Source organism: Strigops habroptila, chromosome 20 (genome assembly GCF_004027225.2).
Source record: "Strigops habroptila isolate Jane chromosome 20, bStrHab1.2.pri, whole genome shotgun sequence".
In the NCBI taxonomy this organism is placed as follows: Eukaryota; Metazoa; Chordata; class Aves; order Psittaciformes; family Psittacidae; genus Strigops; species Strigops habroptila.
This window is the reverse complement of record NC_044296.2, coordinates 362,488-382,886: the sequence shown is the minus strand read 5'-3', so window position 1 is coordinate 382,886 and position 20,399 is coordinate 362,488. Positions and strand designations below refer to the sequence as shown.

The window sequence follows — 20,399 nt, the reverse complement described above, 5'->3', positions numbered from 1 at the left end:
GTTCTGCCTCCTTGCTCCTGTTCTGTGCCAGCCGCTCTCCTGTCCCCTGCATGGCTCTGAACCATGGAGCTGACAGCCACATTCCCATGGGATCTGCTGGGTTTGCAGCACTGGGGGTAGGAACCCGTCCCAGTGGTGGCGTTGTGTGGCCCTGGCTCGCTCCACTTCTTGGTCCCTGCCTCTGTTAGTGACAGAACAGCCCCATAAGCTCAGCCACTGCCATGGGCTTGGAGCCTGGACAGGAATGACCAAGTCAATCCTACCTGGGGGTATTGATACTATGGATGTCTTTAAGTCTTTCCCCTTTGTGCATTTGGGAACTCTTTGGCTGTCCCCTCCTTAAGCCACTGAGTTGTGAGAACTGGTTTTAAGCCCCTAAATGCTGTTTTCTTGGCAGTGCTGGGGAATGACGAGTGACAGAAAAGGATGTTCTTTAAGCTCAGCTCAAGGCCCGTTCAGGTGATCCAAGTGCTCTCTTCTTGTGGCTGTCGTCAGCTGGGCTGAGGCTGCTCACTGCTTACACACTCCTCCCTAACTGCAACCAAGTGTTGGCCAAAATGGTTCTGCTTCTCTAAGGCAACATGGAAAAACTCCCAACTCGAGAGAGCTGTGGTTTGACTCTGCAGTGAGCTGCCCCCCAGCCTGGGGGGGTTCTGCAGCTCTTCACCCCATCCTGCTGCTCAGGGCCCTGCAGAGCTGAAGGCTGGGTTGTGGGAGAGCAGTTTGCAGTGGGAATTCTCTGGCTCTTTGTAGTTGGAATCCCTGCTGTGTCCTGGGGAGGGAAGGAAGTGCTCGAGGGGAACTCGCCTCTGCTGTGGGCACACTCAGGTTTGGAACAGGAACCTTTGCTAAACGTGGTGGCTGAACTTGTCATGGCAGGAGGAACAGGCTGGGATTTCCCTGGGACCTTCACTGGGGCTCTGCTTTTGGGCAGAACAGCACTTGCCTGCGGCCCTGCAGAGTCCAGCACCGCTGCAGAGTCCTCTTCCCAGCACAGGATGTCAAAGATCATGTAAATTTGAATAGAACTCGTTGATTTTCTAGCTCGAAAATTCCATGTACATTTGTGACAATGTACAGTGCTTTTTAACAACACTTGTATATTAAATTATTTAATAGTTTGTGCTCTTCAGTATCTTTTGTATGTAGCAGAGATTAAAACCAGGACCTCGGAACTGAAGTTCTTCCTCCCTGTCGAATGCAGATGTAAAGCTGAACAGGAGCCTCGAGGTTCAGTTTCCAGCTCCTGTTCTGTTGAGTGCTTGGTCTGTGTGACTCGGTTTGAATGACATGTTTCGAAATCCTTCTTGTCCAGTCATTGAATTCTCTCTAGAACCAAACCTGAAGGCTTTTATGAACTTGTAAAACAAAGAGGTTATTCTTCTAAAGATGTAACTACAGAACTGTACCATTTTTTCTTTAATATTTTTAAATGAGTAGCAAGAACTTCCACAGAAGCATGTGTCACTGTTGTGTAGCTAGTGTAAAATCTGGGGTACAGATAGAGAATGCAGTCTGGAGAAGTGGTTGCCTCTTGTATTGCGTTTCCTACAGTGTGAACACCCAAAAGGTCCCTGTACACAGGACACCTCCATCAGTCTGGCAGCTGAGACTTGAACAGTAGAACACAATAACCATGTACTTCATCCCCTGCCATCCCATCGGGCCCTCCCTGTGCCCCCACGAGCTAAAGCTGACAGTGATAAAAGGTGAGGGCCTGGTTGCTGTGCTGCCTGTGCACGTGTGGGGTGAGCACAGTGTGTTCCATGTGCTGCCTGTGCACGTGTGGGGTGAGCACAGTGTGCTCCCTGTTACTTCACTGCTTTCATTTCATGCAGTTTTCCCAACTTCTCCAGAAATCCCCCCAGCAGGAGCTCAGTGATGTCCCATTTTACCTTGGCCATTACTGCCTTCCCCAGCGGTTGATGTGAAGCTGTTTCCATCCCGTACAACAGCCAGAAGGGAACGGTGCCAGTGGCTGGAGCTGTACACACCACTCGGAGAAGTGGGGCTGCAGTGGCCCTTGTGTGTGCTCTCTCCTGTCTGTCCCTTCAAGTATATTTAAGTGTTCCCTGCAGTGAAGCTCTCGCTGTTGGGTCAGGTTTGTACAACGGGTTGGTCAGTGCTTGTAGTTCTCCATCAGGAGCAGGATGTGCACATTCCACCAGTGGATCCATCAAACACCCGGAATGGTGGTTCCCTGGCCTGGGACAGGTAGTGTTCACTGCATTGTGCAGTCAAGGAGGATGCTGACTGTATTATCTTCACAAATGGGATCTGCTTTAATGGGATGTTGCCGTGTGTGTCTTTTTATCCCCATTTTACGTTTTTGAGCTTAAATTTTAAAGGAAGAGGAAAACTGAAGCCATTTGTCTGCAGGGAAAAACTCAGCAAAAACTAAACATCTGAAGATTTAACTGTAGCTTGTCCCATCATCTGAGCTGCTGAGTTCCTCCCTTGAGTGTCACCACCGAAGCTGAGTAGGTCCTGTTCTGACAAGTTACTCACTATATGAAAACTTGGAACCCAAATGGCAGCTTCCTTTCTGTTGGAAATCACTATTTCCAGCTCTATCAGCTCTGCTGCTGCCCCAGGCTCCTCACCCGGCTTATCTGCAGTTCCTCGGGGGGGGAGGGGAAATGGTATTTGGCATAAACTGTGCTATCATCATCTCCTCCTCTCAGTCCTGCCCTGTTCCTCTGCTGTTGGAGCTCACTCTCACATCTCTGAAGCAGAACCTCAGAGGATGCACCTGATGGCAAAACTCCATGTGAAACACATCCTAAGACAGAGGTACAGCTGGTACTTGCCTAATAGCTCTGGAGCCACAACCAGAGGAGATGGTTGCATTTCACCTTTGAGAGGCTCGTCACGAGCTGCCAAAGCACAGGGAAGATGCCAGGCTGCAGCACAGTGAGTGACTGGAAGGTCTCTTTTGTCCAGCTCTCAGCTTATCCCACATAAACACTTAGTTTGAAACATGAAAGAGAAAGCAGATCTTCCCGTGTGTGCCAGGACCGCTGGATGCTGCCTCAGCTTGCTGTCACCTCAGGAAAAACCTCGCCAAACAGGACAAGAAGAAAAGGGCTATGAAGAGATTTCTGGGAATAACTTTCCCTTCTAGGGAATAAAGCGCATGTTGTGCTAGACCTGTTCTGAAACATTCCTGATGCCACAGCAAGGGAAACAAGTGGAGATGCACGCACTCCTGTGTGGATTAAAGCACCCCTTTGGAAGGATGGAGCCCTGGTTAGTGAACCAGCAAGTTTTGAATGGCCTGAAATGAAGCCGGAAGCTTTGGGAGAAGTCACTAACCAGTTACAACAGGTTGTGAGCTGTTAACCCTTAGTTGTAGCGAAAATTTGCTTGTACAAAGGGTGGAGGAAAACACTTTACAACAAGAAAACTTGTGTTCAGTCTCGCAAAGGATAGTGAGCACAAAGCTGTTACCAGAAACTGCAGATCTTTAGAGGGGAAAGCTGAGTTTGTGGCACTTTCCTGACCAGAGGCTGAATCCACTCCAGGAGCAGATGTGCTGGAGAGGGAGGGATGAGACCTGGATTCCAGCTCTGCTTCTGCTGCTCTCTTCTTGCTGCGTGCCTTGTGCCTTCCCTACCCTCAGAAGATGGGAATTGTACCGAGTTTCGCTTATTATGAGTGAACCTAACAAGCATTATCTCACTTGTTTGAAACGAGCATCTGATAGGAAGCCACATCTCATCCTCCAACACGCTGTAAGTGAACAATAACCGATGGCAGATGGGTGCTGGCATTGCAAACACCACGCAGCTCCTGTCGCTTTATTTACCCTCCGTTATAAACTTGCTTCACCCGGGATACCGGGGTTTTCCCTCCGGAGAACACGCTCGCTTGCAGGTGGCTGGAAGCAGGAGTGCGGAGGCGCTGCCGGCGGTGGCAGGGAGCAAGCTGCCGGCTCGGCGCACGCTGCGTGTACACACGCGGTGGGGCACGGACTCTGCTGGGGGGAAAAGTGCATTTGTTAGTTCCTTTGTTCCCGATCCCGGGCATTGCCGTCACCCGGTGCAGCGAGCCCGTGCTCAGCACCGGGCAGACCCTCCGCAGCGGTGACGGCTCCGCGGCCCCGGCCCTGCCTCGCGGCGGGAGCGCGGCCCCGGCCCGGCCTGACCACTCGCCCGCGAGGGCCGCTCCCCGGCGCGGCCCGGCTCGCCTTCCCCTTCCTCCCCGCCCCGCGGAGCCGGCGACCCCGCGGCCGGCCCCTATCGGCGGCCCCAGCCCGGCCTGCGCGGGCGGATAAGGGCGGCGGCGGCAGCGGCCCCTCCCCGCGGGCAGCATCACCTCAGGCGGCCGCGGTGGGGGGGGGAGGGGGCGCTGCCCAGCGCGGTGCCCGGGTCAGCGGCACCGCGCGCCCGGCCCGGCCGCGGGACACGCCCCCTCGCGCCGTGCCGCGCCGCGCATTGGCTTCCGTTGCCCCGCCCGCAGAGCGCCGCGGCGCGCTCATTGGCCAGGCAGCGCGTCAATCCGGAGGGCGGCCACGCCTCTTTCCCCTTCACATCTTAAGACCGGGGGCGGAGCGAAGGCGGGCTGTGACCGCGATTGGCTAACGCTGTGCGCAACCCCAGCTTTTCATTGGGCGGCGCGGCCGCCCGTCAATTACAAATAAACCCCGCCCCAGCCCGAGGGCGCGCGCGTTAGTCCTAAATCTGCCTAGCAACCGCGGGGGGGGGCGGGGGGGGGGGAAGGAGCGTCCCCGGGGGGGGTGGTTGGGGGTGGTGACGGTTGGTGGCGCGCGCGCCACCCCGGGAGTCCCGCGCCGGGGCGGGGGGGGGGGGGCGCGAGGCGGGGTCTCCCTGCGCGCGCAGCCCCCCCCTCCCCTCCCCTCCCTCCCTCCCTCCCTCCTCCTGTCAGTGGCCACCTGAGGGAGCCGCCTCCCCTCCCCCCCACGGCCCCAGTCCGGCCCGGGCCCCGCTGAGGAGGAGGAGGCGGCTCCGAGGGGGCTGCGGACAGTGAGTGCCACCCCCCCCCGCAGCGCCCCGCGGGACGGGACGGGAGGGGGGGGTACACCCCGGGGGGGGAGGTGTCGGTGTGGGGGGCAATGGGGCTGTGGGGCACGGCTGCGCCCCCCTCCCCCCCCCTCACACGGGTGTGGGGCCGGGCACGGCGGGGGGGGGGGAAGGCCCGGTGGGGAATTGTTGTGAGGAAGGGAAAGGCGATGGGGGGGGGGGGGGTGGTGAGGAAAGGGGTGAAGATGGGGGGGGGAAGTGGCCGGGGAGGGTGAGGGGGTGCCAGGGAGGAGCCAGGAGTGCATCCTGGGAGCTGCCCGACAGGCACAGCCACCGGAGCATGGCAGCGGAGCCATCCGGATTATGGGTCCCGGAGCCTGGGGAGGCGGGGGGAGGGGCCGTGGGGGAGGGGAGGGAAGTACCGATGCTAAAGATGGGGCATCCGGCGCAGGACTTGGGGCCGGCGGCGGCGCGGGGGGAAGGTGCCGCTGCGGGGCTCGGGGGGCGCAGCGCGGAGGTGCCCGGAGTGCCGAGAGGAGCCGCCCCGGTGGGTTGGTGCTGCGGGGGGAACACGACGTCCGCGGCCAGAGCGAGCGGCGCTCCAGGAACGGCCCGAGTCCTGCCACGGGGCCAGGAGGGGAGGGACGGGGGGGGAACGGAGGCAGGGACAAAAACCCGCCCCTGGGTGCAGGGCTGGGTTCAGGGCAGGACGTAAGATGGAGGTGTTGTGTGGGGCTGGTGCCAAGGAGCGGCCCGTGTGCCCCTGCTGGGGAGCGCGGTGTGCGGAGCAGGCGGGGGGGGCTGCACCGCGCTCGGCACACGCTGCCGGCTCCGATGCTGCTTTGGGGGGGGTGTGGGTTAGTTTGTATGCGAGACAAGCTCCATTGGAAATAAAGTTCTGTCCTGTCTGTGGTCTGCCACCTTCTGCTCGCCCCCAGCTCTCTGCCATGGTCCGCAGAAGCCATCGAGAGGGCTTCTGAACCATCTAATTCATTCCTAATACTCTATCTTCCACTTTCCCCCTCCTGCGTTTGTGATAAGTGTGGTGAAAAGCTAGAGAGAGGCTCAGGGAGGATGCTCGCAGGCTGTGTGTGCTGTGGCAGTGGCTATAGGTAAAAGAATATAGTCAGTTTAAGTACTTAGAAGTAATGAACGTGACAAAATCTGACTCTTTGCAGCGTTTTAGGAGCAAATTCCAAACAAGAACAAAGTAGAAGGGAAGAAAAAGCTTTTCCTTTTGCTCTCGGCTGAGAAGGATGCTTAACTATAACTCCTGAACAACTCAGACATCAGTGGTACCAGCACTGATCTGAACTAGCTGAATGTGCCTTGTGTGAAATGCGAAAGTCATTCTGACTGCACCAAACATGAAGTTTTAAGGGAAAAAAAAGTGTATTTTTACGGAGCAGTTTTCTTTTAAGCTGCAGATTGAGCTTCTCAATGGTCCAGACGACTTCTTTTTCTCAGCCTTTCTCAAGAGTTTCCTGACACATCTTACATGAACCCAATCTTGTTCCAGCAGTGACTGTATCTTCCAGGGGTAAAGCAGCTGATGGCACCGCACAAATCAAGCTGCCAGTGCCTCTGTGTGCCCGTGGTCCCTCCATCCTGCTGCCTGCCTGAGGCAGGCAGGATGCTGCCGGCTATTTCACGTCTCCTACTTGGCTTCCTTTTAAACATCTTCATTCCCCGTTGCCATGAGCACTTTCAGAGGGTCTTGCAGGAAGAAACTTGTCTATAAGCAGCCAGTTGGGGGCTTGTTAAACCAAATTGTCTTTAAAAAAGGACACAATCACACTAGCTTTGCATTGGGAAGCTACTTGAAGAGCGGGAATTAGTTTTCATCCAAAGTTTACTCAGTTTCCAGCTTGAAGGAGTCTCCGTAAGAGGCAGAGCCACTGGAGGTTAAGCTCATTGCAGCACAAAAGAAAAGGCAGGTATCACTGAATGTCTCTTATCCCGATAGGAGTTCAGCCCTATCGGGAGATCAAGCACTTCCCACCCCGGTACCTTCAGTAAATTTAGGGAGTCCCGCTGAGTCTCCAGAGAAGCTGGTTTGGTGTCGTCACAGTGTCCCAAAGGCAGGTAGGGAATTTAATAGTGGAGATGGATTCGGTGGGTCACAGCCACAGTTTTAGCAGCGTTCTTGAGGGAGCAGGAGAGAGAAGCCCGAAGTGTCTCCTAGTAGTAGGGTAGTGCCGTGGAGCAAGGACTCGGAGCTGTGTAACTGCTGAGGCCAAGAGCTGGAGCAGGGAGCTACAAATGAGCAGTTTGGAAACCTCTGGCCTGCTCCCACCCCTTGACTTACCTCCACGTGAGGGCCTGAGCAGCACCAGCGGGCTGCTGCCATAGCCTGAAACCTCGCTCTGGCACTCTTGCTTAGCCAAAAGCTCTTGAGGAGGGGGTGTGACGAGCGCTCACCTCCCCTGGCCCGCTGGAGGTGGCCCCCGTGCTGGGCACGCACTGGGCTCCCCTCAGCTGCCCTTCTGGGCTGACTCACAGTATCTGGTTTCACAATTCTGCTCTGCAACCAAAAGTACAAGTGGATGTTGCAGCCAAAGAACAATGAGAGAAGACACACTCTAAGAATACCCTTTTTGCTGACTAATTCCCTTTGTTTCGGAGCAAGGTGGTGGGGTTGGTTTAGGAAGCACTGGAGGCATCGAGCTGCCGTTCCACGTGTGTACAGGTAGGGCTGGCTGCTGAGGAGCATCTTGGAGGCCAGCGGCCCTACCTGCTTGCTGGTTACATACAGAGATGCCCTGAGTTTCTTTCAGAATAGGATAATAAGTACTTTTACCCAATAAAATAAATCACATTGACCAAATCCATTGACCCATCTTACTCACAGGAGAAAACACTACGGGTCTTTGGTAGCGTTAGAGGAGAGAGCATGTAAAATCCGTGTGGAAAGGAGGGCAGGAATGGCTGTTGTATGACTGAATCCTCCCTGCCTTGCCACTGGAGGCATTACTTTTAATCAACTAGGTTTCTAGACTTGCAAGACAAAGACATTCACGCCAGTTGTGAGGGATACTCTGTGGAGTATCCTACGAGCTTCCCCAGGAACACGGACACGCTGTCACCACATGTGAGCTGCTGTGTCGGGATGGTGCTTTCATTTTACAGCAGGTTCCTTGCGTGGGCCATGACATCAGGTCATCCTTCAGCTTCCCCGGCTTGGGACAGATCTGTGCCGTGCCGGGAGCAGGAATTGGGGTGTTAGTGCCAAGCTGAGGGCTGGGAACCACTCCTGCCATAGTGGCTTTTCGGTTGCCTGCTGTAGGAAACCAGTGGCCTCATGCTCATGGAGCTACCAGAGGGATTGTCAGGACTTGTTCCATCTTTGTATTGGTTCTTGCAGCCTAGAGCAGCTTTCCCTTTGCCAGAGAAGTCCATCTTCTAATCCACCCCGTTCCCAATAATTCCTTGTAAGTTCTTTATGCCAAGGAACCCGCTTGCCCAGCGGGGAAGCCAGGGAAGTTCCAAAGGGGCTGGAGAAAATGAGGAGGATGGTCGGGATTTGGTGGCAACATCTGGGCTTTGAGTCCAAAGGATCCTGACTTGGCAAGAGAATTCCTGATAAATTCCCAAGCGTTACAGTTTGAATTCCTAGATGAGGATCTCCAGCGACCATCTGAGCCCAAGTACCTTGGTTCCTATGTGCAGCCCAGTGAAACTATCCCTCAACAATTGATTTATATAACTGAAATAGCTGGGGAAGTGAGAAACTTCCTTCCTCTTGGGATACAATGCCAAGGATGTCAAATCTCTCGAGGGCTGGTGATAAGAACTGGGCTGTCCCTTCTTCTTGCAGCTCTTAAACAAGCAGAGGTTGAGCCACCCGAGCGGGTCTGTGTGTTCCGCTGCACCCCAGAGCAGGGCTGGGGGCTTCCTCAGCTCGTGCTTGGTCCTGCTCAGCAGCCCCTGTTTTCTGACAGGCTTGGGGAAAGCACAGATGCAGTTTGTGAAGCACTATTAAAATAGAAGATTATTCCTGAAGAAATCCCACCCCCCCTCCCCAATCTTGGTGTTCCAATGAAAACTCCCTGTTAATTCCATGAAGGTGGCAACTACCACACCGAGTACACTGCGACGGATAGCTCAGGACTTGGGTAAGCTCGAGCCGAGGCGCAGTCGTTGCTTTAGGGATAGTTTCCCCTTGAAATCTGCCTGAAAAAACTAAGAGCAGCAATGACTGATCCCACCAACACTAAATTTAGAAATGAATCTAATTTGTAAGTCTTGCTTTCCAGCAGGAAAGCAGGTTACAGAGCTGACCCAGTACAGTGCTGCGGGGGGAGAGGGGCCTGCGGGAGCTGGCCTTAGGGAACAAGACTGGCAGCTGGCACGTGCTGATAATACACACCTTATTACCAGAAGGAGCAATGTTAATAAATGCTTATAGTAAACGTGGTGTAAGGCTCTCGTGATCCTTGTGAAAAGCCAGGTTTTCACAATGCACCGGGCTCTGATTAAGTGTCAGGCTTCATTTAGCTCAGTAAAACCTGGCTCTGCTTCCTCAGACCTTGGGCTTTACATCCGCGTGCCCACTGCAATGTAAGTGTGTGGTAAAGGCTGCGCTGGCACCTTACAAACACCCGCTCAGGTCCTTGAGAGCTCCAGGGTCAGAGTTAGAGCAAACTGAGGCCACGTTTCGCTGTCAGACTTGCATTCACCTGGGAAGTTTAACAGAAAGCTGGCTGAGAGGTGCAGGGAAGCGGCTTTTGGTAACTGCAGTGGTCCTCAAGGAGGTGATGCTGTAGCAACATGGCACAGTTGTCTTTGGAGGCAATGCAGGTTTCAATGCAGTGCTGATCCCTGGGGAAACCCAGAATACCTGGGCACTGCTCGAAGGAAAAGGCTGGATTTTTCTGAAGGGACGGGATTCTGCAGGTGTTTCGCTCCAAGTTCCAACTTTTTGCTCTTTCTCTCCCTTTTACTGCAGTCCCTCTTAAACCAGGATTGTACCAAGTTCATTTCTCCTCTGTGGCAAGAGTTCTGTGTTTGAGCTCAGTTCTGGGCCTTGGTTTTGGTCCTGGGAGTTACTGGTGTGGTCAGGTCAATCACAGGCTGCAGTGTCACGCCTCGTGCTGACCATGTTCTGCAGGATCTGATTTTCATCACAACTGTAGCATGGGGAAAAGAAGGTCTTGCACAGGCAGAGCTTTGAACTCTACAGTTCTCCATCAACTGTTACTTCTGAGTTACTCCATCCTTAAGGATCTTTAGCCAGAACTTGCCTGTTAAACCACAGAGAGCTGTGGCTCTCATGGCATCCATGCAGACAGATGCCTGATTGTGTGAGCATTAATCTCCATTAGGAATCTAGTCTGATGCTGGACTGAGAGAACAAACTACTGGGAATTGCTCAAATCCATCTGTGGAATTTAGGTGGAGTTCTTCAGGCTGCAGCTACAACCCCGTTTACCTTGTGGGAGACGTTCCCTTCCCGCTTTGAAACCCTTCGTTGGCAGGGGCTGAGCCCCAAAACCAAACCCGGAATTGGGCTTTTCTGTGTCCACTTTGACACCCGGTAACCACCGACTGGGGTTAAATCTGATTAATGACATTCAATCTGATTAATAACAATGTCTTATTCACAGTGACAGCCTGGCATCAGGAACGACCCCCTGCCTTTGCCAATAAGGCAGATAAACAGGGGACACTATATTTGGCATTTAGAGGGAATTAGAAATGGGGCTTTTGGTCACTTTTCTTCCGCAGTTGGTAAAAACTCTCAGTTATTGAGGCCATATTTCTATTTCCCCCGTTGCCTCTCATTTGGAAGGTGGGAAAGACCAAAATGCTCTCAGTGATGGAGGAAATGTCGTCGTCATTTTAATTCAACGTGTGTTTCCTACCAGCAGTGGTGTGTCCGCTCTCTCCTGCCTTCACTGCTCAGGGTTCCAGAGTGTATGAACATGGATACTGGGGTGAATTAGTGATGTGAATGTTATTTAATCAGGGGTCAACAAAAATATTAGAGACAAGTAGAAGTGTTCATTATTGCAATTCATCCTTAACACTCCAGAGTTCAGCATTCCGAACGCTCAGTGTTCCCACCCTGAGGAGCTGAGTTAGAGGAGGTGAAACACGACGTGTGTGTGTGTGTAAGAGGAGGGGAAACCCACCTGATTGCATCTGCACAACCCCCGTTGCCATTTCCGAAGGCTGCCAGACTCCTTATAAGCAGATTCCTCAGCATATCCCATAGTCTGTTCTGGAAAAGGATTCCACACTAGAGAAGAGACTCATGGACTGAGCCTTATCTCTTGCACAGTGATAACAGCAGTGAGGTCTGGGAGGGCTCCTGGTTTGCTTTTGGTGTATCGCACTTGCAGGCTGCAAGGAGACAGTTAAAAATAGGCTGGTGGGTCCGGATGAAATGGATTCTTGGGAATATTCAGTGATGGGTAGAGCCAGTGGGAAGGGAGCCTGGGATCTGGGATGGTGTCACCCACCAGCTTGAGGCCCTGCTTCTCATAGGGGCTGTTTGTGGCAGTTAAAGCTTCCGGGACGCTGGATGAGATGGGGTCTTCTGCAAGTGTATCATAGTTAATTCTCCTCTGCAGCAGCGTCAGGCGCTGCTGGGCCACGTGGTGCCGCGCAGGGCGCAGGCGAGAGGTGCTGTGTTCGGGCAGCCCCCGAGGACTGCCTCCGTGGGCTCTGACTCACCCCTTGCCAGCACAACACGTCCCAAGACGGACGTGAAGATCACAGCAGGGACCAGGGCGATGCGAGGCTGTGGGGGACCAGTTTCCAGCAGCTGAGATGGGCTTTGGCAGCTCTTGCAATACCAGCAGCGCTGGTGAACTTTGTTCTCTCCCCTTTCTGAGCAAAATCGATAGTCCATGAAGCGTGTGTTGAATTGGAGCAAAGCTCCTGATGGAGCCTCTTCCAACCATAAAAGGGCTTATTTAGAGGCAGGGGCAGATGCTACCACACCAAAGGCACTGTCCGGGCTGGATGCCCCCCAGCACCATGTGCGCACACTCCCATCTCCTCCGTAACTTACTGATCTTGTAAGGTCTTTCAGTTCCAGAAAGATGAATTTTCATTTCTATTTCGGATCATTCACCTCACTGCTTAAATCCTGGAATTCTGACTGTTCCCAAGCTCACTTCCTGCTGTTCCACATGGAAGCGTTGCTCCCCATGGGTGGCACATGGGCACACGGACCCGGCCGTATGGATGCTATATTGACCCTGAAGCAGCTCAGTTCTTCTTGTCAAAACTCAGCCGTGTACCACCTCATCCTGTTCCTGAACCACTTCCCATTCTGTCCCCAGCAGCTGGTGGGAGCTGCAGCCTGCGCTTGGCATGGAAATAGTTTTGATGGAAACTAAGTAAAGGACCATCTGTTGGCCTATGGAATTCTGTTGGTTCTTAGCATAAGCCACCTTAAAATTGTGTTCTTTGGTTTTGGAGCACTGTTGCAGCAGGCTTAGTTTTATCCTTTTCTTCCTTTAACTATTGAAGGATGTGGTGTGTTCATTTCAACCTTCTGGCCAGCAATGTAAGAGATAAACCCCATCCTCGAAAGGTGCTGAACTTGCTTTTTTTACTTCAAAAAAAGCCTGTTCCGGGCTGCTTTGTCCCTGGTCTGACACCAGCCCCTCACTTATCTTCTGAGTGGCGGCACCGCGGCAAAGGTACCGGAGAGGCCAAGCTGGAGCTTTCAGCAGTGTCTGTGCTCCTCGTGTCTCGCCTTTACCACAGCACGTCCGGGCTGCCGAGCTCCAGAACTCGCTCAGCCTGTTCAGGCTGCAGCAGCAGCGCGTTCCCGTGCGTCCCGCCGTGGTTGCAGGGAGATGACCAAGTCTGCCAGGTCTGCCTTGAGCTTTGCTGCTTGTTCTTCCTTGACCTACATTCTGATGTGCGGTGAGAAAAAGCTGCAGCTCAGTTTTCATTCCTCCTTTAGGGACACTTGGGAATTTTGCTTGAATTGTTGGGAGTTTCAGTCACAGGATCCCAGCCTGCTTTGGGTTGAAGAGACCTTAAAGCTCCTCCAGTTCCACGGGCAGGGACACCTTCCACTAGAGCAGGTTGCTCCAAGCCCCTGTGTCCAACCTGGCCTTGAACACTGCCAGGGATGGGGCAGCCACAGCTTCTCTGGGCACCCTGTGCCAGCGCCTCAGCACCCTCCCAGGGAAGAGCTTCTGCCTCAGAGCTCATCTCAATCTCCCCTCCGGCAGGTTAAAGCCATTCCCCTTGGCCTGTCCCTGCAGGCCCTTGTCCAAAGCCCCTCTCCATAAAAAGTCCTCTTTTCTCACCTCCCAATACCAAATTGTGTTGGTGTAACAACAAAACGGGTGTCCCCGTGTTTGCTACTTTGGGTGGTGTTTTGATGAAGAGTGTTGATTGTGTAGCAGTAAAATACACAGGAAGGATGAAGTATTTGGTCCATATAATCTACGGACTTTGCCTTTGGAAGGCGGGAAGTATCTTTGGAAGAACAACTTCGATGGCCTCTCTCATTGTGAAGTATTGGATTTTAATTTAAATGTAGTATTTAGGTTAAAATTCAATAATGTTAATAATAGAAAGCTGCCTATTCTCATAAAGGTGTAGCACGGTGACGCACAGCACCCAAGCGTTCCCTTAGCAGGTACAGAGTCCCTGAAAGGAGGAGATTCACATTCAAGGTGTGCTGACACTTGGCTGTGCACATTTTGTGTGCTGTGTTCCACAGGAGAGGGGCTGCTGGAGTCAGGTTTTAGCAATATTCTCACCAGCAGATACTCTCTACCTGGCAAAGACGTTTATATATTAAAATAGGGGGTGAGGCGCTGGCACAGGGTGCCCAGAGAAGCTGTGGCTGCCCCATCCCTGGCAGTGTTCAAGGCCAGGTTGGACACAGGTGCTTGGAGCAACCTGCTCTAGTGGAAGGTGTCCCTGCCCGTGGCAGGGGGTTGGAGCTGGATGAGCTTTAAGGTCTTTTCCAACCCAAACCATTCCATGATTAATTATTGTTTCGGCTGTCTGATTTGCTTTGTTTGGACCCAAGTAGCATCAGCCACCACCAGAGCTCTGCCGGTGCCGGGCAGGAGCAGGGATCCGGGATCTGCGGTTTGCTGGGGCTCGGAATTGAGCTCCTCCTGCCCCCACCGCTAACGGGGAGTTGAGGATTTAAAGATATTTTCAGGCAGCTTCTGCGACTCGCTGCCCCATGGGGAGCTGTGGCGGCACTAACAGGAGCCACCCCGAGGATCTCGGGTGTGAGCGAACAGGGCTGTTTCTAGCGTTGGCTGCTTAGAGCGTCTCTCAATCTGCGAGGCTCAGCCCGGCTCTATTACCGTCTTCAAGACACATTCAGCCCCGAGCCCGGGGCCGTGCCGCCCCGCCGCCCGTCTGCGCTCCACAGCAAGGCTTCCGAATGCTTTGCCTGCCCCGGGCTCGCTCCCGCAGCCCCGCTGCTCTCTTTGCCCGGTATCCTCCCCCGAGCGCGGCGGGAGCGGGGCGATGCTCTCCGTTTCCTTCATCAGCGCCTGCAGGCGCTCAGGAAGGAAAAGGAGAAGTGGCCCTGAGAACAATCCGTGTCAGCGGAGCTCCCGCCGCCGGCCCGGGCCGCCAGCGGAGAACAAAGCGCTCTGCGGGGCCGGGGCACGGTGGCGGCGGCGGAGCCGCTGCTGCTCCCGCTGCTGCTGCTCCACGTGGCCCCGGGCGCCGCGGCGAGACCCGCGCATCCCGCGGCGGCGCCCCCAACCCGGCCGTAGCCAATCCCCGCCCGCCTACCATGTGCCGCGACCCCCTCCGGCCAATGGTGCCCCGGGTCACAGACCTGCTCCACCATTGCCCGGAAGCGGCGCTGGGTTCCTGCGCCGCGCGGTGCGGCCGCTGCTGCTGCTGCTGCTGCTGCTGCCGCCGCCGCCTCTGCCGCCGCCGCCGTGCCCGCAGCGCAGGACGGGCCGCCCTGTGCCGGGGGCCGCCCCGCGCATGCTCCGCCGAGTGACGCCGCGACTCCATGTGTGAGAAGCGCATTATTTGGCAAGGGGGAGCCGCGGCGGAGAGGATTAGCCGGGGATCCCCGGCAGCGCGGAAAAGGGGTCGGCGAGGAGCGGGGAGAAGCGAACCGGCGGCCGGGGAGCGGGACTCGGCGGCGCCCGGGATGCGCGGGGAGCGGCGGGGAGGTGCCGAGGCGTGTGAGTTCTCAGATTAAAAGTTCTCGTTGGGTTTATTGTCTTGGGGAGGGAGAGGCGGCAGAGGCAGAGTTACCCGAGAGAGGCGGCCGCGGGGATGCGTGTGCGCTGCCGGGGCAGTTCCGGGGGGAGCCGGGCCGTGCGGGGACCGCGGCCAGCCCGGCGAAAGAGCAAAGTCCGGCCCCGCGGCCGCCGGGCGGGCTGATGGATGAGCGCCCGCCGGGGAAGGAGTTCGTGCCCCTGCCGGCGGAGGGGGGGGGGGTGGGGAGCGGGGCTCCCGGGGCGCATCCCCGCCGGGAAACGTAAAGTTTGGCGGCGCGGCTCGTCCCCCGCGCCCGGGGGGTCACCGCCGGCTTTTGTTCGGCGCTGGGACGGCCGCCTGCGAGGCGTTTGTTTCGGAAAGTTGTTGCGGGCTTTCCGCCGTGCTGCTTCCTCTTCCTCCTCCTCCTCCTCCTCTGCGGCCGCTCGGGGCGAGGGCGCGGGACTGGCGGTGCCCCGGGCTCCGCTGACCCCCGAGCGCGGCGGCACCGGGACCGGCCCCGCGGGGGCCGCGGCGGGAGGCGGGCGGGGGGACAGGGGGGGGAGCGGCCGCCCCGGGCAGCCCCCGCCGTGGCACTGGCCCGGCTGGCGGCCAGGCGGCGGCCCGTGTCACAATAAGAGTCCCCGCCCGCCCTTCCTGCGGCTCAAGGTGCGCCCCCCGCAGCCGCCCCCTCGCCGGGCCTCGGGCCGGTACCGGCGTTATCGGCGGGGCCGCGGGTGAAGGTCTGAGCGGGGGCCCTGCCCCGGCACTGCACGTTCCTGCCGCCCGCGGGAGGGGCCGGGCGGGCTCCGGCCCCGGCCGGGAGGTTCCTCTGGAGGTGGCGCTGCCCGGACATACCCCGAGTACCGGCATCGCCTCTCGGCCGCGGAGGGGCGGGAGCTCCGGGACCGAGAACCGGCGTCGGGCACTGCCTTGGAACGACAAAGCTGGGGAAGCCCCTTCTTGTGATCGGGATGCGCGCACTGCTCTAGAGCATCTGCTGCTGGTTTGCTTTCTCGTTTTTACATCCCGCGTTTCAGGTTTTCCTTTCACTTGTCTCTTTTCTGGCTGTGTTTTGTGCAGTAAACCCTTTTCCCAGGGGTTTTCCCAGTAAACCCAGAGGTTCCCGAGCTGATGGATGCGCTGAGTGACACAGAGCACTGATTTGCAGGCATGGCCCTAATCCTCGTTTCCAGCTTCTTTTGCAGGTGTTTGACTTTCATGTTTCTCTCCTGCGAATGCAGCTGGAAGCAGAGGTAGCAGAGCTGCTTGTAGAGACAGTTACACAGGAAGTGAAACGGAGGGGCCTTGGGGAATAAGAGACATGCCAGCAGGCTGGAAGCTGCCATACATCAGCAGGAGAAGAGGAGGAAACGCTGCTTTCTTCCAGACAAACTATTGACCAGCGTCTCAAGTGGAAAGAGACGTGGGTAGGAAGAAGCAGGAGCATAAAAACCATGCTGCTGGTGGAGAGGATGAGGTGGTGGTAGGGAGACCAAGTCAGGAGCCAGCAGAAGACAGAAATAGAGGGATGTGTAGCACGTGGAAAGCTTTTTGTGTAAGCCAGTGTGTGATGTTCTCCTGGGCTCTGCGCTGCCACGTGCCTGCGTTCAGTGGGCCTGGCTCGGGTGAGAAATGGTCCTGCCAGCTCTTAGGATGGGACCTGCTGGGATGTGGCGGTGATGGCACACTGGGCTTTGGGCCATGGGGAGGCTGAGCCCCCTTCCCCAAGCACTATAAGCAGGAACCACGCTGAATGCGGGGAGGGGAACTGGTTGTTGGTGGGGATGTCACCCCCAAGTGCCACCTTGCAGCCACCTGAGGTGGTGACACGTAGGGAACAGCGTGTTCCTGTGCCTCACGCTCCATTGCTCGCTGTTGGCGCAGCCCTTGCTCCATCAGGATTGTTACCTTCTGGACAAGAAAAGGGGTGGGATATCCTGGAGGCAGCGAGGCTCTGCTGGGGTCACCAATACACTGGTTTCAGCACTGGGGACTCTTTAGTTTGGGTTTTTTCTGCCGCCGACTCTGGTTTTGACAACAGGGAGCAGCTCGGTGTGAGGCCAAGGCTGTAAAAAAGCTCCTCACTTGGTGTGTTGTCTGTGGGTCAGGCAACAGGCTGATGCTCTTGAGTTTTACTTGGGAAAAGAGCTGCTGCTACCCGTTAGGTTGCTGTGCTTGAGCTGTGTGAGGGGTGACAAGGACCAAGTTCTGTGCTTGAAGCAGAACCTGCCTTGCTTGGCTTCACAGGAGGAGTGAGTCGTATCCAGCAGTGGAGTGGGATGGGGGCAGCTGGGTATTCCTCTTTCCTGAGAGCTGGAAGCACAGAGGAGTAGCTGATACCATCCCTAGCAGCATTACATCGCCATGAGGTTACATCAGGGTGATGATGCAACACTGCTGGCGGATGATGCAGTGTCAGGATGCTAATGCTGTAACTTAATATAACTGCCTTACGACTTTCCTGGGGTAATTACAGGCCAGCACTCACACGTGGAGCTGCTGGAAATCATTGATTCCAACTGGGAATGCTGCTGTCCTGGGGATGCTTGTGAGCTTTGGGCAAGGCGAGGAGAAGGATTGGGATGGTTTCATCCAGGCAGCGTCACATGGGCAGAGGTACGAGGTTTGCTCCTTGTAGGGACCTTCTGCATGGCCTCAGGGTTGAACTGGACTTACCCTTTGCCATCAAAGGAGCTGTAATTGAGGAAGAACTCAGGGCTTATGGGCTTACACTTCTCTTTCTGGCGTGCTCTTCCTCAGCCCTACCCATCCATAGGTACAAGCATTCTGGCCCTCTTATCGAGTCCCTTCTGCTGGGCTACTTCAGGGGGTGAAAGGAGGAATGATGCTTGCGATAAAGGAAGTCAACTTGTGGCATCTTCCAACTTGTGGCTGGGAGTATTTTAATACTGAAGTCAAAGGTTCATTGGGATGCCCCATTGGAGATGGTCCTTGTGTTCTCAGTGGTACCTCCTGAGATGGTGTCCAGGTTGTCTCCAACCGATTGAAACTCAGTGTATGTGGTACAAGAACCTGGGAAGGATGGAGCTGGCGGGTGCTGTGGCGACCAGCAAGGCTCAGGCTTTCTCTCTGGATGGAGCACTGGCTTCAGGTGTAACTTCTGAGTGGAAAATGCTGCTCGGACTCCAGTTGGAATGTTTTCCTTGAGCATGTTTCGAACCACAGACCTGTAGATGCAGTATCTGGATGTCACTCGCTGAGACGAGGCGCTGAGTGGAACATGCATTGGAAAATTCAGCTCTGGAGGCACCAAAGCTGAGGGTTTGGATGCTGTGAGCTCTCCCCCAGCCTGAAGTTCCCTTTACTCCTTTGCTTTCTTACTGCCTCCCTCTGGGGTCAGTGAGCAGTTGTGTGCCTGTTGTGCTTGCGTTGCCTCAAACGTGGTTCCCCTCTGTGCCGTGGGAGGTAGGAGGTTGTGTGCTCTCTCCCCGTGTGTGAACACGGACCTGTGCCCGTATCCCGATTGCAGGGACTGCTCAGTGGGTCGCACCAGAAGACACCAAGGTTGGGCATGGGCTGCAGGGCAGCGCTGGCAGCGCAGTGGTGTGAGCATGTTTTGTTGATGGGGGGGAATGAGATAGGAGCACTCTTCCCTCCTCGCCTGGCGTTAGACAGAATCCATGGCAAGAGCATACACTTGTGCCCTTAGAAACTGGAGTTTGGCACTTTAGAGATGGACATTCTGCTTCTTTATGTGCTATATTGTCATTGATGGGTGGAGAGACTTGCTGGGGACTCTTTGGCTTGGGGTTTTTTAGGCTTTTATTGCCTTCCCCCACTCCTTGGGTGCATTTCCATGGCACCCCTTCACCTGGGAACTGGCCATCTGTTGGGCATGGGGACCTCACACAGCTCCTGCTTTATTCCTTGGGCACCATCTGGAATTTTGGAGGTTATTCATGTCTCTGTGCTGTTTTCTCTCTTCTTTGCACTGCTTTGAATGCTCTGTGCGCATCAGGTGAATCATGTGTCCGCTTCCAGGTGGGGAATAGGAGAGGGAATTGCAGCATTGTGGGAGAGGGACAGAACAAAGGTGAAGGTTTAGTAATAGCCAGTTCCCTATGGTGGCTTTTTGCTGCGCAGCACTTCCCTGCCTGCCGTGTTCTCTGTTAATGGTGTCCTTTGGTGTTTGCCTTGGTGGTGTAGCACGGCTGGGAACTCTCCAGTGTGGCACCAGTAAACCAGTGGTGCCCAGTTTGGCATCACCTCGGGAGGCTGCAGCTATGGGCAGGGGGGGTCTGTAAGTGCTGCACCCCTCTAGTGCAGTGGGGCTGGAAGGCAGCACCCTGCCTCGTGCTGCGGGAGCAGAGGGGGCATTTGGAGGGGAAAAGAATCCTCTGATGAGGCCATTTGGGCTGTATGGGGAAAAAGCAAGGAAGTTTTGTCCTATACAAGTAAAAGTTGGGGTGTGTGGCTTGAAATAAGTGTAAACCCTTTGCTAAGTGCAGCATAGCAATGCCCTTTTCTCTCCTTGGCTTTATTACCAGTAGGGTTTGCTGCAGGTCAGCACTGCAGCTTGAGTGCAGGATGGTGCTGGTCTGGAGCTCTCGGGTCCAGTGCAAGCTGGAGGTGCAGTGGGCACACCCCACATGTTTGTCCCTGTTATTGCACCTGGAGATCACACTGCTCAGGACCAGCTCGTGTCCTGCGCGCTGTAGTAACTGCTCACCTTTCCCTTTGCTTCCCTGTCCTCCCGGGAGGAGAAGTTTGATGTTGTCTTGGGTGAAGTCACTTCAACCTCTCTGTGTTGGCTGCTGCATCTGGGTCCAAGTGTGTGTTACAAAGGAAACCTGCAAAGTGTGGCTGGGAGCCCCAATTCCTTTCATCTTAATCTTTATCAGCTTTTATCTCTGAAGATTTAACCCGGTATCACCTCCTGTTTCAAATGGGAGGGCTTGGGAAGGGGGGGGGGGGGTAAAAGAGTGTTGTCAGGTTCAGCTCATGGTCTGCAGTGCCCGAGTGTTGTCCTAGGAAATGCAAACGGCTCCGGAGAGTAGAAGTGAACAGCCACAGCCACTGAAGGCCAGAGGAGAAGGAGCAGAGGGAGCATCCCATGTGGAATGGGAGCTGGCAGAGCCAGCCCAGGCTCTCCCCTCATCTCATGGACTTGGTGCTCGAATGGGGAGCACATTCCGTGGCCTCCTCAGGCCCTCCCTTTGGCTTCTGGTTTGTGAACACAACAACGTGATGTGTTGGCCTGGGCCTGATGGGTCCTGTCCCTTCACAAGGCTT

At 55.5% G+C, this 20,399-nt stretch overlaps 1 protein-coding gene and 1 long non-coding RNA gene across 9 annotated transcripts in view; one reads left to right on the top strand and one right to left on the bottom strand.

Annotated features, from left to right (window-relative positions):
• Positions 1-1,843: 1,843 nt before the first annotated feature.
• On the bottom strand, positions 1,844-6,052 carry LOC115618080. Of its 2 annotated transcripts, none has more exons than XR_003994728.1 (2): positions 5,405-6,052; positions 1,844-3,979 (listed from the first exon to the last, which is right to left on the bottom strand). It is a non-coding gene; the product is annotated as an uncharacterized LOC115618080 (long non-coding RNA). The 2 variants fall into 2 exon arrangements; XR_003994727.1 differs by having other exon boundaries at positions 1,844-3,976; positions 5,405-6,041.
• The window catches only part of GATAD2A (GATA zinc finger domain containing 2A), a 54,843-nt gene continuing 39,332 nt past the window's right edge, over positions 4,889-20,399 (top strand). For 3 of the 7 annotated variants that reach the window (XM_030509242.1, XM_030509241.1, XM_030509236.1), the window contains exon 1: positions 4,889-4,985. The gene's annotated coding sequence lies outside the window, so the exon portion shown is untranslated. Of the gene's footprint in view, positions 4,986-14,827; positions 15,128-15,975; positions 16,150-20,399 lie in introns of those variants that run through there. The other 4 variants (XM_030509239.1, XM_030509238.1, XM_032920358.1 and 1 more) reach the window with 4 other exon arrangements.